Source organism: Lycium barbarum, chromosome 10, assembly GCF_019175385.1.
Source record: "Lycium barbarum isolate Lr01 chromosome 10, ASM1917538v2, whole genome shotgun sequence".
In the NCBI taxonomy this organism is placed as follows: Eukaryota; Viridiplantae; Streptophyta; class Magnoliopsida; order Solanales; family Solanaceae; genus Lycium; species Lycium barbarum.
The window spans coordinates 99,170,216-99,181,544 of NC_083346.1; positions in this window are offsets into that span (position 1 = coordinate 99,170,216).

The window sequence follows — 11,329 nt, forward strand, 5'->3', positions numbered from 1 at the left end:
ACAGTGGTTTCTTGATTATGATACCTGACTCCTGGAATCTCTATTTCAATTATGATCTTTTCAGTTGTATTTCATGCCTTACATACTCAGTACATATTCCATACTGACCCCCCCCCTCTTCTTCGGGGGCTGCGTTTCATGCCCGCAGGTACAGACGTTCGTGTGAGTGACCCGACAGCTTAGGCCATCTGTTCTGCTACCTTGGAGTGCTCCCTTGTTCTGGAGCCCATATTTTGGTACAGCCTCTTCCGTTATATATATGTATATGTATATTCAGGGGTACGGCGAGGCCCTGTCCCGTCATATGGTTTTGTTATGTTTGTTAGAGGCCTGTAGACATATATGTGGGTCATGGGTCGCTATTGTTCGGTAAAGCCTGTGATTTGCGTCTAAGCGGTCCTATTTGCTATAACAGCCTTAACGGCTTGTATTTATATATACTTATGTATATGCTTTGGACGATATGTTCTAGGACAGCCCTGGGCGGCTCTTATATGATGTGTTTGATATGTGCGACCGCTTAAGATAACATCTGCCCTTAATATCTGTAATAATTAATATATGTTGGATATGGATAAGTTACAGATATGTCGATTTGGTAAGTAAGTGTGTATGGGTGACCAGCTCGGGCACTAGTCACGGCCTACGGGGTTGGGTCGTGACAAATACGAGGCATAGGACACTTGTTGTAAATAGTAACCATGTTCATCTGGCGATAGTCAATGCACATCCTCATGGATCCATCCTTCTTTTTCTTCTTCATAAACAACACAGGAGCACCCCAAGGGGAGACGCTCAGTCTAATGAACCCCTTGCTCAATAAATCCTATAACTGCTCTATAAGCTCTCTCAATTCAGCAAGTACCATTCGATATGGCGGAATAGAAATTAGTGAGTGCCCGGATCTAGGTCAATACAGAAGTTAATGTCGTGATAGGTGGCATACCCGGTATATCAGACTGGAATACCTCTGCAAACTCGCTCACAATAGGAATGGACTCAAAGGGGTACGTGAGCTAGATAAGCTAAACACTCCTTGTTGACTAACTTCTTCACCTGAAGGAAGGAAATGATCTTCTTCAGAGCGGGGGATGCCCGGCATGGCTAAAGTGACTGTCTTGGTGTGGCAGTCCAAGATCACATGATAAGGAGAAATCCAGGACATACCCAAGATAATATCAAAGTCCACCATTTCAACAATCATCAAATCTACCCAAGTGTCATACCCCATAAAAGTAACCAAAGAGGACCGATAAACTCGATCAACGACCACAGAATATCCAATCGGAGTAGACACATGAACAGGTATAGCTATGCTATCACAAGCCAAATCCCAATAACGGCATGATATGCATACACATACGAATAAGTGGATCCAGGATCAAATAACACAGATGCTACTTTATGAAGGGCAGAAATGGTACCTGAAATAACAGCATCTGAGGCCTCTGCATCAGGCCTACTCAAAAATAAGTAACAATGGGCCCCACTACGTCCAGTCTGAGATCCCCCTTTCGTACTCTGGGACCCACTTCTAATTGCTTTGGATCCACCTCTAGAACCTTGAGAACTACCGCAGCCTGACTGAGCACCGCCCCTTTGAGAAGCACAACCTCGGTGGCTGATAATCCCAGCTGGGTCAAGGACATCTCCTAGAAATATGCCCAATCTCTCCATATGCAACACAGGTTGGAGAGGGCGAAAACTGATAAATTGAAGCTGAGTACCCGGATGAAACAACCCTGTCTACCAGTCGAGAAAATGAACTCTCAGGAGCTCTCTGCTTGGGTGGCTCACTGGAGGAAGCCTGCAAAGCCGAATGCACAGGGCAGCCGAAATATGGCTGATACGGCCTAGAAGACTTACCGGCGTCCCTCAAACTAGAACCAACATAACTCCCAATCTGACGCTGCCTCTTATCGCTACTACTTCCAAATGCACGAGACTTAGCGGCCTCAACCAAAGAAGCATGCTCAACGATGGACTGGAAGGAAGCCCCCATAGCCTCCATCTGAAGGCAAGGAATCTTAAGAGAATCGTCTAGCCCACCAATAAAATGCCTAATCTTGTCAGGCTCAGTAGAGATCAGGAGAGTGGTATAACGGGCCAGATATAGATAGTGGGTCACATAGGCCTCCACAGATATACCCCTCTGCTGAAGATGTAGAAAATAGTCCTTACGCGTCTCTCTCAAAGACCGGGGCACATACTTCTCAAGGAAAGCCCGATAAAACTGAGTCCAAGTCAAGGCAGGAGAACCCTTAGGTCTGCAAGCAACAAAATACCTCCACCAACTCTTGACGTCTCTGCGAAACTGGTAGGACACATAGTCAACTCCATGGGTCTCTATGATCCCCATCCTATGTAGCAACTCATGCATATCTAAGATGAACTCATAAGCATCCTCTGTAGAAGTACCCAAAAACTCGACGGCTCCAACTTCCTAAACCTCCCAACAAGATCATGATCAAACACGGTCAAAACAGCGCCTTCCACAGGCCTAAGATTATCACCCGAGGCTGGCACTGCATCAATAAGGGGAGCCATAGCAGCAGTGGGGTGTGCTACCCGAGTAGGTCTCTGCTCAGGGGTTTGCGCCCCAACTCTAAAGTAGAATAAAGAACACTAGCTTAAGCATACAGCTCAAGCTGACATGTTGACCCTAAGCTCCTTAACTTAGTCGCTTCTATATTAGTAGTAATAATATATATATATATATATATATATATATATATATATATATATTATTTACCTTGCTTGAGAAAAGGGTTTGGGAGGCCATGTTCCTCCCAACAAAAATAGGAGATCGAGCTACTTCATTATTAATATAACAGACTAAAGATTGTCTAGTATATATAGTTCCTAGGATTTCAGCCCAAAAAGCTTCATTCAGAAACACCGGAGGAACTATCAACATGTGAATTCTTCCAAAAATCTTCCTTTGGCCCCTCCTTGGTAAGCAAGTCTCCAACTTTGTTCTGCTCTCTAAAGTAGTGTTGAACCCTCGAAGTGTTGAGTCTTTACATCAATTGTCAGCATTCGAAGATGATAAGAGTCATAAAGATCATTACCGTTGTTAATCATGTTGATTACCTATGTTGAGTCAGTGACAATTTCTAGGGGAGTGAGGTTTATGTCAGCTGCCATGTTTAAACCCTACATTAAAGCTGTTAGTTTAGTTAAAGTATTGGTGGCATGAGGTGTGCCACCCATGAAGCCTATAACCTAGTCTCTTCTGCAATTTCTTAAAACAAAAAAAAAGAAAAAAAAGGCTCCTCCAATACCTGTATTTACTAAAACTGATCAACCATATGAAGTTTACAGGAGTTCCATGTTGAGGGCTCCCATTTGACATTGAAAGTGACGGTAGGTTTGTAAATGGTGTTCATACCTAGAACATGATAGATTCAAAGGCTTTGGTAATAACATTACTGGTATTAACATTGTCTTTCTTATAATTGCACACATTATAATTTATGTTAAGCCATATGTGCCAAAAACATAAGGGAAGGATAACTTCCCCATTTAGGAACTCATTATACTGTTGTTGACTAATGTTAGTCCATATGTTAGCCCAGTTAGTATAATTAAATAAGAGTTCCTGCTTACAAGTGTCATTAGTGTGTGTTTGGGTGGTCTTGTCCCAAAATTTATGGGCACATGGACAATCAAAAAAGATCTGGCTAATTAAATTTTGGTAGATGTTGCAGATAGAACAAAGAGAAAAACGCGGTACTTATCCCAATGGATATAGGCATTAGTTGTAACAACCAGTTAGGTCCTTTTGATTATTATTTTACCTACTAGTCATCAAAGACGTGTGTTGCACGTGTGTGTTCCATACTAATTAGTACAAATATTTTAAAGTAGCAAAAATAATAGTAGAACGTGTAAGCGATGAGTTAAAATAATATTTGAAGGGAAAATGCAAATTTAAATTGATGAATGAATTCGAGTTATATTTATTGTCATCGCAATTGCTTTTGATAAATGTGAGATAATATCCTTTATTTGATGATAAAATGTGTTGCAACAAAATAATGTTCGAACAACTTTAATTTTGTATTTCCAATATATCAGATGTTTAGTTTGCCAATTTTCTTATTTTTCTTAAATATTTCACAAGACATGATTTAAATTTAAATATGACCAACGTCAGTTATCTTTGTAAATATGTCACGTGTAGAAGCTTTTGCCTTTTTTCTTTAAGAAACTATAGCTTCTTTGCTTTTATAGCGGCATAGATATCAAGAAGTTGTTGTCGAATGAAAATATCATTTTGTAGAAGCTCGTGCCTAGAAATTCGATCGATATAGATCTTCCTTAGGATGTCTAGTGAATTTTTGTGAATTTCATTGTATACACCTGCAAGGAAGTAATAGTGATCTCTTGAGAAAGAGATACATAACAGTTAATGCTATTAAAAAATTTAATTGATGTATGTGAATTCACTATTAAGAAAAACGTTAGCTACGAATTTCCTCGTTAATTAATCTGTCGCTAAATTGTTTATAGCTAATAGAATTTGGTGAAAATCCATCGCTAAATAGAATTAGTGATGATGCTTGTTGTTTATCTACAAAATTTGCATATTCTTGATAATTTTCATTTGTGATTTGGTAAAAGAATATTAGTTTAATAAATAATCTTACTACAAAATGCATAATTCTCACTAATTTCGTGATACATAACCCAAGCAACCAATTATAAAGAGCGTAACACCAGATCAAGCCTTAATAAAGATCAATCCGACACCTTACAAAATAATAAAGCATAACATTTAAATTGATCTTGCTAACAAATATTGTGTGCATGTACCATAGGGAAAAAGATTCCAAATACTTACTTGTTAAATAATTTGAAGTAAAAAATATGGGAGCAGTCCTTGGCACGGGTTCTTGATTTTTTCTCTTCAACAATATGCATTAGAAGTATGATTTGAGCAGATGTCATCGTTGTTCTGTCTCTTGTGATACATGGAAGGAGAGAGTATGATTTCTTTTGAATGTTACAACAAAAAATGAGATAGAAAAAAGATGATATTTAATTTATAGATCTGGCAATCCATTGAAAAGTTAACTAACCGATGGGAGCTGAGAAGACAAGACAATAAGTATTAGATAATGTGTAATAGTTAATTAAGTTGGGTAGATGAGCCTCCTTATAATTAAGCGTATTAACCATTCAAGCTGTTTTTTTCTTTTTCTGTATGATTGTTACTCATTTATTATGAGGTTTATTTTTTTAATCAAGGGTAAAAGTCACTAAATTTCTAAAGGGTATTTTCGTAAACTAACTTTCAACTACGAGGCTTCCCAGTTTTAGTATAATATAATTTTTGCCACAATGACCCTTTCCTTAGACTTAGTTTGGCTTATTTGGCCAGTGAAGATAGGTGGCGCGATTATCGAAGCAATCAGATTAGTGTCGGAGAAGGAAATACCAGTTTTGAGTTTCAAGTTTAGTTTTGGGAAAAGCTTTGACCAATATTTGAATTTTGGATAAATGGGTCCAGAATCGAATTTTGATAGTTCTTTTAAGTCTGGAACGTGATTTTAGACTTATTAAAGTAGTTGGTTTGGATCTTGAGGCGTTCAGGGTGTTTTGGACGTTGGTTGGGATTATGAGAATTTCTAGTTTGGGATCTGACCTTGATCAACCCCAGGTAAAGACGACCTCTTTTGGAAATTCTGAGTGTGCGATCTAGTTCATAGCGTATTTGTTATTGAATTGTACATTTGGTTTTTGTCTGGGGCTTCCGGGTGAATTTCTGGTGTCAAAACCAAATCTGGAAAACACCAGATTTTTTAGTGTTCAGTTGCTTGTTTCCTTCTTCGCGTCCGCGAAGGAGGGGACATGAAGAAGGAGCCTCAATTGCAAGAGTTCACCAGGGTGGTCAACGCAATCCCAGGCCTACTGTCGTGCTCGTGAAGGGGAAAGGGGTTGAGGTAAGGTCAAGCTCAGGCCGCGTTTGCAATGGTTGGGCCAGGTCAGGGTCGCCATTGCAAGCCTTGTATCACGTTCGCAAAAAAGGAACATGCAGTAGCAGTGGTTTATTTCCCAACATTGAGATTAAGCCCATATTCACATAATTCAAGTTCTAGAGCTCGGTTTTGGGTGAATTCAAGTGTTAATTTCAAGTATCTTCTTTGGGGTAAGTTCCTAATCCAAATCTAAGTAATTATTATGATTTCTTCTATTAATTTATGATTATATTCATGATTTAAATAGTAAAATAAACGGTTTCCATAGAAATGAGTTTTTGTTCAGATTTATGAAATTAAGGATCCATTTGTGGTTAGAACTTCATGATTTTTAGGTTATGGACATCTAGACCATGGATAAGACAAATTTGTGCTTGAATTTTAGTTTTTCCTTTGGGAGCTCGGGGTTAACTTTTTGGGTTTACTTTTATGTTCCGGACTAAAGTATAGCAATATCAGTATTGTTGTATCTGTGTGACCTCATAGAGTAATTTTCACCGTGTTAAACTCGATTTCATGTTAAAGTAACTAATTTGACCTTCGGAGTTTGGGACAGGGCTTTTTGAACTAGGATCCTTTTTATGGCAATATGGGTACCCTTAGAATCATGTGTTTGATAGACTTTGCTCATTCGGAGTCACTTCTGAAGAGGAAAGGTCAGGTTTGAGTGTTTGTGGGACCGACTCGACTTTCGAGATAGGTTACGGTCTACTCCTTTAGACTTCGATTGGAGTGTTGTCACGACCCAAGAGTAAGGAAAAAAGACAAATAATCAAGAGGAGTCGAAAAAAGACTAATAATCAACAGGAGTCTCTGGGCTGCGTATCAGGAACATGGCTCACCCTAGAGTCTCGATGAAGAATCGTCAGGATCACTCATGAGGACGAGAACTGGAGCCAACAACAAACTCTTCACTCAAGAAGAAGTGAAACAAGTGTAGTATGAGTACTACCACACGTACTTGTAGGTATCATAGGCCGACAACGATTAGTTCACACATGCACATAGACAGTAATTAATAAATAGGATAGATAAGCAATTGACATAAACACATAACAAGACAATCAGGAAAGTCGCACAACAACTCAAGTCATAAGCTGTAACAACCCATTTGGTCGTTATAGCACTTTTGACCCATTTACCCTCGGTGACCTTTTTCTGAGCCCTATTAGTACAGTTTTGGCCCATGGGAATGTGCGGTACGGTTCCCGAGGTGATCAAGGGAGCTGTATGATGACTATTGTGTAATTGAGCCATAAAGTGAAAAATATTTGACCAATAGTTGACTTTCGAATAAACAGGCTTGGTTCGAAAATTCATCGACTCCGAGAGGTTTGAAGGGTCGTTTGTGACATGGTGGGTTGTTCGGTTTGGTTCCCAAGGCACTTGTGAGCGTTTTGGGTTATTGGGTTGGAAAGATAGTATATGGCCATTGGGTGTTGACCCGGTTAAACAGACCTCCGTTGGGAATTTCGAGACCGTGAGTGAGCATAGCGTGTTTTTATATGTGAATGCTTGTCTGGTTTGTATCTGGGAAGTTTCGAGTGATTATCGAATTTCAGGATTGTGCTGGTGAAAAACCAAAAATTTCTGGTGTCTGATGTCCGATGTAGTGGCACCAGATCCGCCATAGCGATCCCGCTATAGTATGGTCTTGATCGCTATAGTGGGATAATGACTTTCGAGAGGGACGCCATAGCAAACGGGAATCCGCAGTGGCGGATGCGCGATAGCGAGCCCACTGTAGCGGACTCATGACTGTTGCAGTGAGGCGATGGGTTCCAGAATCTATTAAATGCTAGGATAAAACCCTTCACTCTCTATCACTTATTTATTACTTGCAAAGCATTTTTTAGGTAGAACTCGATTATGATTAGACTTTGGGTACTTGGAGGCGCTACGAAAGGGCAAAGCAAAGGTCTGATTATTCGTGTCTCTTGCTCAGCTACCAGTTAGGTTACGGCTTACCTTATGGTTAGGCTTCGGTTAGCAAAGCATATGTAGAGCTAGGGATTATTGGAGAAAGCATGTTACGCCTTCGTGTATGAAGTTAGGATGAATTACTTAGGTTGGTACTATTGTTTGACTATGGCTTGTTGCCTTGTTGTGATCTATTGGATTGTTTCCTTGTTGTGATCTATTGGCTTGTTGCCACGTTTGTGATAGTAAAATTAATATTGATAAATTCTTGTGATATGTGTCCATGTGTGGCACCGTTGATATAGATAGATTCTTGTGATAAGTGTCCATGTGTGACACCCTTGTTATTGATATATTCTTGTGATATGTGTCCATGGGTGGCACCGTTGATATTGATCGATTCTTGTGATAAGATTCTATATGTGGCACCGTTGATATTGATAGATTCTTGTGATAAGTGTCCATATGTGGCACCATTGATATTGATAGTTTCTCGTGATATGTGTCCATGTGTGGCAACCGTTGATATTGATAGATTCTCTTGGCGTTAATATCATTCATGCATTCATACTCATACATTTGGATCAGGTTGCGCGCCGCAACATATATATTATACTAACATTTGGATCGAGTTGCGCGCTACAACATATTTTATACATATACTGGATCGAGTTGCGTGCCGCAACATATATTAAACCTATTTTGGATCGGGTTACGCGCTGCAACACACACACACATATAGGATTGGGTTGTGTGCCGCAGCAGGTACATGAACTTCGCGGGTCCCCTATGGATATAACTATCGAGGTGTGGAGGTATTCAGCCCGGAGCATGTGTGTATCATTGCATTGTATATGCATTCATCATTATCATCTAATTTGCACTTATTGATCGGATTCGTGGATTCTACTTGTGGTTGTGATTACTCGAGGAATTTGTGGGAAACTTGGCAGACTTGTGTTTAGAGGCTTCACCATAGGCTATGATCCGGTTGTTGATATTTCTGGACTTGTGATACTATTTTAGACTGTGTTGATTGATACTTGGTGGTGAGCATGATTATCTTTTAATTTCTTTCTTTATATATGTTAGCTAATTGTTGTCGGCCTATGATACCTACCAGTACATAATGTTTCTACTGATACTACCTTGCTGCATTCTTTTATGAGTACAGAGTACGTAACAGGGTCGACTTCCTCTCCTCACGGCTGATTTCCCAAGGAATTATTGATCGAGCATCCAGGGTGAGAACATGGATTGATCCGCAGCACGGATGCCTCTTCTTTGTTACTTGTCTTATTTTGATATTCTGAGATGGTATTCCATTTTTAGACTTGTATTCATCTTCAGACTTATAGTATCTGTAGTAGTGGCTCTTGTACGGCCTTAAACCAGATTGCTTGGGATTGTTGTATTATTTTCTGCACTTATCCACTTATCCTTATTTACGTTTGAGACTTATAATTTGGTTGGCTTTATTATTTTATTGTGGTTGAATAAATAATTTGGGAAAGGGTTTCCCTACCGAGATGGGAAATGGTAAGTGCCCATACGTTGCCCGATTTAGGACATGACATAAGCCTAGGTGAAGCCTCTAATCCACAGTTCATCACATCATTAATAAGCCCTCATCAACAACAATAGCTCAGTATGCTAACAACCTCAAATCAATGAATAATGAACCATGTGACGACATGGAATGCATGCAATAACATGCAATGCAATTCCCCGCAGGCCTCCTCTCCGTATCGTGCACACTTGCTAAGGCTAATGTCACAATAGCCATGACCTATGGGGGACAGTGAAGTCCATGTACCACACTCGCTCCAGTATGTACCTCGAATCACGAGCACTCTCTTCCACTCAGGTATGGCACCTCGGACCACGGGCATTCTCTTCCGCTCCGGTATGTTATATCGGATCACGGGAACTCTCTCTCTCTTTTATGATTTACGGAAAAGACCTCGGCGGATCGACTCTCTCAATTATCATCATTTCAAATGCAATCATGGTAGGTCAATAACACATGAAATATGAAATGTATGCCATGCATAATTCAACCTGATCAATAACACAAGTATAGAAGCCATAATAAATGCCATGAATGCATATCATAATCTAAGTTAATAGTATCACCCTTCACATTTCATAATACCAATGAGATAAGTGAGATATCAAGAACTAAAGAGAGTCACACAAATACATGGAAATCACAAATATGGCGACAAGCCCACTTCAATTCAAGGGAAAACGCAAGTATGGCGACAAGCCCACATAAACAGTTGACAAGACCAACCTAGTTGGAATACAACTCCGCACCATGCTCGAAGGCCTATCATGCTTTATTGGTCAATCACTACTATACATATATGATTTGCTAATTGAAGTCTAGACATGAGTAAACCATAACCTACCTCAAAGCCGAGCAGGTGCTACAAACTAGTCCGCTAGAACCTTTCCCTTTTGAAGAGCTTTTGAATGATCAAAGTCTAGAAAATTATAATTCTGCATTAGATTAAGAGACAATGACACCTATATTTCCACAAACCATTCGAAATCAAAAATACCTTTAGGAAAAGGGAAGCCCGAGCCCATAAGGGTAAAAGAGGAATTTTATAAGAAATTCAGGCTACCCAAGGTTTAGAAAATCAGATAACCCATAATTATCATAATCTAGTCTCAAATATGCATCAATTTCATTATTTCATCAAACCCTCAATTTATAAGGAAACACTTATTGCCCCATAATCACAAACCTAAGTAAAAGAGAAATTCAAGCCTAGCAATTAGTTACCTAGTGGTTGAATAACTAGGATCAAGAAAATCTCCTAATAAAACAAGATTTAGAGTAAAAGATAGTCCAAAATTAACGTAGGGTTTATCCTCCCAAAACCCCCAACTTTAACATGGTTTTCTAACATGAGTTCCCCACTTTAATGGTAACATAACCAATTAAAGAAGGTAGGATACTTATCCAATAGAAGAATCTTCAACAAGATTAGGGAAATCGTCCTTTAGAACCACTTTAATCTCCAATTTTGTGAATGGGAAGAAATGGTCTAATTTGGGAAATTTATGTTTCTGAAACAACGATCTCGCATCTACAGAACCATTTCCCCCAGATGCGGCTTCACATCTACGGAGAAATGTCCACAGATGCAGACTTATTAAACACCGTAACACTTCACATCTGCGGACCCCTATCCGCATGGGCGGTACAACAGCAAATCAGAAAATTCTGGTTTTCACCAAGTTCATCCCGAAAGCCGACTCTCATCTGAGACCTCCCGGCTACAAACCAAACATACAACCCATTATAAAAACACTATACGAACGCTTCCGCGCCATCGAATTTCCCAAATGAGGTAATCTTGACCCCCATCAACCCCTGAAACCTCAAAACCAAAGTTTCCAACTCAATGACC